The sequence below is a fragment of the Macrobrachium nipponense genome, chromosome 5 (genome assembly GCF_015104395.2).
Source record: "Macrobrachium nipponense isolate FS-2020 chromosome 5, ASM1510439v2, whole genome shotgun sequence".
Lineage (NCBI taxonomy): Eukaryota > Metazoa > Arthropoda > Malacostraca > Decapoda > Palaemonidae > Macrobrachium > Macrobrachium nipponense.
The window spans coordinates 144,361,612-144,368,480 of NC_061107.1; the positions used below are offsets into that span (position 1 = coordinate 144,361,612).

A 6,869-nucleotide genomic window follows, 5' to 3' on the forward strand; every position below is an offset into this window, starting at 1 on the left:
GTGACGTCACCAACAGCAGGGACCATGGAGGTACCTACACCCAGCTGGACGATTTCTTACGAGAGAGACAACATCGTCTTGTTTTTTTTTTATGGGAAAATTTTTTTAAAATTCTGTCGATGATTCAAATATTCATTCTCCGGTTTATAACTTCTCGGTTCGTTGGTAAAATTGGTTTCTGTACATCATACCCGAAATTTTTTGGCGATAATTAACCGAACAAAAGAATGAAAATTCTCCTTCTTATATATTGAGTGAATTGTGATTCTGTGAAATAAATTAAATACCTTAGTCTTAAATTTTAAGGAGCACCTTATATATTACTGTGAGATCATCCCTGGTTGAAATGAATCTCTCTTTTATTGGTACACCTTATCGTTACTGTTTTCTGGCAATCTTAACTATGGTAACTCGAGAATTTTGCGGCCTTTCATATGTAGGTGTGTCATTCATCTGTGAGTGTCAAGTATTCTATCTGTTCATCTTCATATGCATGCACAGACGTCAAAAATTACTTATATATATAATTTGCATGTGTGTTTTTTGTGCGTGCGGGCGTACGCCTATATATACTGTATATGTATGTATCCATACACGTATTCAGTTCATTTGTGAAGCATATAAAAAATATTCATAATAAGAAAGGTAAATATTATAAAGCATGACCGACAAGGATCTCGTAAAAAAGATGGAGGAAAATCTCCGAAAAGATTTCCGAATGACGACATGTGCTGGGGATACGAGAAGCAGACCCACTTAGATCAGATGGCCCAATGTTTGTGCTTACTGTAGACGGATAAGATTTTGTTATCAACACGTAGACATTTATCGCTAACTCAAACAACTAGTGGTCATATTTGGGCGTTTTTCCTGAAACCCTCAGTTTCAACTATCGCCACGTTTTACTTCGATTTTCGTTCTATCAGCCAAATTTATCATCAAGTCATCCAGATCTGCTCACTGTAATTGAAACTCTCTCAACAGAGAAAGCAGTCAATGCGTTTTCCACTATGCTATTCTTGTAAGAACATCGAAAGTAAATACTGGCACTTTACGAGAAACAACGTATCCATACACAAACCCTCCCATTCCACACACACATACACACGTACACACACGCGGCGCGCACACACACGCATATATATATGCATATATATTACTATGCATTAATAATACTTAGATAAGATCACCCCGAAAGTTCTAACGTGACTGTTTTCAGTATAGTTTTAAATGAAGTCGGGTTGTCATATTATAGCTTCTCCCACTGAATATGACCCACCATATTTTACTAACAACTTAAAACATATTTCAAGGATTAAATAACAGGGGAATTAAAACGTGATATAAGATATAAACCGAGTATATGACCATGCGGAAAGTGAAACCACAGATTTCAAGCTCTTTTGCCAATAGTCTAAGGCAACCTCAAGCAATCTACAAACTATACCCAAACGAAAAATTACAAGGAGACCTCGTTTAAAAATACTAAATTAAATTAAATATATAATAAATCATCTTAGTGGATACAAGTGTCATTGCATTTGAGGTTGAGGCTGATCTTCAAATGAGTAGAACAGATGTTCTGAATTAACCCAGGTAATAGATTAACCGAAGAGAGGTTAAGGAGGTTATTAACACGCACTACTCATAAACGTTCGAACACCTTCTGCAAATTGTCAGGAATAGTACATGGACTTGGAATCAAATTAATGTTATTTTCTTTTGCCGTCTGTATCCAGGTAGATTCTGAGAGGTTCCCAAAGACAATACTATCACGTTTTGTTATTAAACTATGTAACTATTAAATTCTCGACTGTTTCTCTTTACTTGGGTGTACAAGAGGACCCTTATTCTTTGGAACATATATATATATATATATATATATATATATATATATATATATATATATATATATATATATACATAGATCTGTATGTGAGAAAAGTAGGTCACGTGCAGGAAAGATTGTCGTCCTTTTCCATTTACGCAGTAATCACTTCAAGGTCTTTTGTTAAGCCACGGTACTTACATCGCTAACTTCACGTTATCCTATTATGATGAAATAAGTTTTTCGGCCAATTATCCTTGTGATTAGAACACGCCGTCTGTGGTCGGACCAACTGATAAGACTCGTCAGATACTGTAACAGGAAAATCTAGCGAAAAATACATTGGCTTCTAATGACGCTGATTATGTGATATTTCCTGACAAGCTCTCGAGCAGCGGGTATAAAAGGAGCCACAGGCTTCTCGTTAAGCATAACCAAACCTGCCTCTGGGATAGTTAGAGCTAAAGAAGAGAACAAACATTGTGACAAAACTACTAGAAAAGAAAACACCAAGATGAAGTTCCTTTTCTTCCTGGCAACGGCTTTTGCCTTTTCCGAATGTTCACAAATTTTGATGATATTGCCACTTGGATCTGCTTCCCACAAGAATATCATCACGCCCTTGGCCGAGTCCCTTGGGCAACGAGGACACCAGGTCACCATTGCCTCCCTGCATGCAGCCTCTGCCAATGCCTCTCGTTCTTACACCGATCTTGTGGCTGCTGACGCTTGGAACTCGATCCGGAAAGTGACTGGAGAATTTGACGTCTTCAAGATGAGAGAAGCGAGCGGAGGCAAGAACGTTAACTCACAAGTGATGAAGAAAGTCATTCATCATCTGCCAGAGTACTGTGACGCCTTCTTGAGAGACCCCGGAGTACAAGACGCATGGCGCACCAAGCCCGATTTGATTCTGCTGCCAGCATTCATGAATGAGTGTGGATTAGCCCTTGTCCACAAATTCAAGGTCCCCTTTATGTATATTACTACTTCTGGACTCACACCCTGGACTGCTGACCTCCTCGGAAACCCTGAGCATCCTGCATATGTCCCCAATCAGTATCTTCCATATGGAGACCACATGAACCTCTGGGAAAGAACAGTGAACACAATAGTCAGGTAAGATGCAAATCTCTCACCATCGTCTATGTATTCATGACATTACGTTGACAAAATATCGATGAACCAATTTATTTTGTCTAATAATGGCAGCACACTTCATGAAAGACTGCAAAAATTCGATTAAAGGAAGGTAGAAATGTATTAAACTCTAACCCTTGTATTTCTTCTTATCAACAGGTTCATCACCCCATACTTGCGAAATCGCCTTGTGCTCTCGCGGTTGGATGGTGTTGTCCAGAGGTTCTTGAAGGATCCATTTGTATCTCTGTCTGAAGTCGAGAAGAATGTTTCAATGGTTCTCGTCAACTCTCACTACTCCCTTGGCTACCCTCGCCCATTGCTGCCTAACGTTGTGGAAGTGGGCGGTATGCACTGTCGGAATGCACGACCTTTGGAAGATGAGCAGCTGAAACATTTCTTAGACTCCTCTCCTGTTCCTGTAGTTTTCTTCAGTCTTGGGTCCTCCATTCGTAGCGAGCAATTACCTGCTCACCTGCGCAGCGCTTTCGTATCAGCCTTTGCTCGCCTTCCATATCGCATCGTATGGAAATGGGAAGGAGCTCCTATTCCAGGTCTGTCAGAAAATGTCTTGACAAGGGCCTGGGTTCCCCAGCAGGACATTCTTGGACACGAGAAAGTGAGGGCCTTCTTAACTCATGGCGGATTACTGTCTATGCAAGAGGCTATTTACCACAATGTCCCTATGGTTGGTATTCCCCTGATGAGCGACCAACACCTGAATGTGCGTCAGATAGTCAACTTAGGCATTGGCCGGGAACTGTCTATTGAGACCTTGAATTCCGATTCTGTCACAGAGGCCATCACAGCAGTCATCGAAAACGAGTCGTACCGAAATCAGGTCCAGAAAAGGTCTGCGCTGTTCAAGAACCAAGAAACGTCATCCCTAGATCGGGCGGTCTACTGGACCGACCATGTCTTGCGTCACGGGGGCGCAGATCACCTAAGATCAGCTGCTGCCAACATGTCCATCCATCAGTATCTTCGATGTAATAGTCGTCTTATAATTGCGCTCTTGTTATACTATTCTGTCTTAAATGGCTTCTGAAATCCATCTGCCGTGCAATGCTCTTTGCTCTTAAAAAAGCGACCCTAAAATTGCGAAAGTCAATGAAAGGTCACTTCCATGTAGAGTAAAAGAGTATGTGCTTAAAAAGCCATATGAGATGGATCTGAAAGCTGATCTCATTCCTTGCAATTAGTACCTGATTTCAACTTCACTCATAATTCACACATTCATGGTTTTCGTCATTCACTCGTAAATAAATAAAATAAGTTTCAAATAATCATCCTACATTTATGTATTTTTCTATTATCAATGTTTATGTAGCTAGTACTGCTTAAAAGAATTTATTTTTATATATGCCAATATTTACACAAGAATAAACAAATTTTGTGACGTTTGCATTTCATTTTCCGAAGAATGCACCCTTTGAATGACCTCTAAGCGAAGGTCTAAATTTAGACCTTGCTCTAAACAAATTGAGAAAATGACATGTGACGAGGAAAGGAGAGGAGGCAGCATTCATGCTTTGCTCAGAATTCATTACAGTAAATACTTTTGCAGCCTGATAACTTCCAGAATGACTTGAAAATAATGGGCATACTAAGAGATAAAATAGCAACAAGGTGACTAGCAATCTTGTCACTATTTCCGTTAGCTTTCCAAGCCTAAATTGATCGAAAACGCAGCAAAAAATTCCTAATCATATTTTCACAACAAACCACAAAGCAAAGAAGTGGAGAGTACTATAAGGCAGGTCAAAACAATAAACGTTGTTGTCACTGACTATAACTAGCTAGTAAAATAAATAGGTAGTTGTAATATTCAGGACCAGTTAAATATTAATAAGAATCCGTTTCTGGATAAATGAAAACTTCACATGAAAAACCAAAAGGACCACGAATTCGTCTAACTCGCTTCCATACCACTTAATGTTTAAAAAACGAAAGAACGTAAAAAGAGTGGAAGTAAAACTGAATACATAAGACATGTGCTTCGACAAACAACAAATACAACATTATTATAGGCCAGTCAATAAATAGGCAAGGAGAAATCCAGAAAAACGCTTGTGATCTTTTAAAGTTTCGGGAATTTTGGCACCTGGCTTTTTCCTACAGTGTTACCTACCTATTTTAGTTGACTCGGACATCAATGTTTGTGTACAGTCTGAGGTTTTAAAACATTCGTGACTTTATACTTCTTTTCCCTAGGATAGGTAGCAAAATGATCCCTCTAAAGCATAATTCTAGCCAAGGAATTATTGCTCATATAGCAGTCCGCCAAATTTCCTCTCGAAATTCGGCCCGTTCTTCTTTTTTTTTTTTTTTTTTATGGCGTTTTTACGTTGCATGGAACCAGTAGTTATTCAGCAACGGGACCAACGGCTTTACGTGACTTCCGAACCATGTCGAGAGTGAATTTCTATCACCAGAAATACACATCTCTCACTCCTCAACGGAATTGCCGAGAATCGGACCCGCGACCACCGAGGTGGTGCGCAAACACCATACCAACCACGCCACTGAGGCGCTCCTCGGCCCGTTCTTGATAACCGGTGTGAAGAGCAACGAGTAATTACGGGTAGGTCGGTTGCACCAGTCAAAGTATACCGGGTCTGCTCGCAAAGGCAATGCTAAAACCTATCCCCGCCCCTTGTGAAACGTCATCAGTTACAAAAGGACCATATCTTTATGAAACTATATTTACGGTAACATTTTCATATGACTATTTTTGCGATGGCGTTTTTTTTATATAAATTTTCCTCTTAATGCATGTTGCCGTATACTACGTTAAAGTACAAAGAATGCTCTTCCAAATGATATGTAGCACATTACAATTACGATTACTTTCAATCCCACAAGCGCGCACAGAAAAAATTATCTACGCACACAAAAATGTGCAATTACTTCATCCGTCAACGTACATACATTCACGTTTCGTAGCGTAGCTGACTAAGGAATGATGATAGAAAGAAACTGAAAAATTGATTAGAAAGCTGATAAAATGTACTATATAATGCATAAATAAAATTGAAAGGTTTTCTCAGAAATTTTCGAGGAATTCTAAGTCAAAGACGGACCAAAATTTTTTAATTTTATGTAAATATTTACCACATTTTTCTTACATAATTTTTCATCTTATTACATTTTGCCATATACCATGTAAAAGTACAAAGTATGCCCTTTCAGTTGGTATATGACACATTACAATTACAATTATTTTCAAACCCATAATCGCGCACAGAAAAATATCTACGCACGCAAAAATGATAAAAAATTAAGCGTTCCTGGGAGATCTGAAATCTAGCCCCGCCCCTTGTGAAACGTCATCAGATACATCCAGCCAGACTGACGAATACCTTTTTGTACTTTTTCCGAAAATATTATAATCGTTTGAGGCATGCATAATTAATACCTATATGTATAGTGTTTGCGTTATATGTAAACTAATGTTTTCGGAAGTATATTTATGTGATATGAAGTGATGAGAAATTTGCTGGATATGTGTTCCCTGTATCATTTTCTTCATCATTTATTCCTTTGATACCTTGTATCGTATATGATGTAATTCTTATACGTTTGATATTTTTTTCGTTTTGTGGTCAAGTCGTGCAAATGCAACTGCCATTTTTTACACTGCCTGTATCCACATTTTCTTTGTATTTATTGCATAACAATAAGTATTCTTAAGAAGATTTGGAAAATATAACTAATCTATCATTCTAACCTTTAGCATAAAAAACTTCCTTTTCAAAGTGAGGTATGAACACAGTGACAGAACTAAACACATTTCTTAAGAATTATTTAAAATCTTGATAATATTACTACCTGAAAGAGAGAGAGAGAGAGAGAGAGAGAGAGAGAGAGAGAGAGAGAGAGAGAGAGAGAGAGAGTTTTT

The 6,869-nt window shown here is 38.4% G+C and overlaps 1 pseudogene; it reads left to right on the plus strand.

The window, feature by feature from the left end:
• Window positions 1–2,251: 2,251 nt before the first annotated feature.
• Window positions 2,252–4,367, plus strand: LOC135215706 (UDP-glycosyltransferase UGT5-like; annotated as a pseudogene).
• The last annotated feature ends 2,502 nt before the right edge of the window (window positions 4,368–6,869 follow it).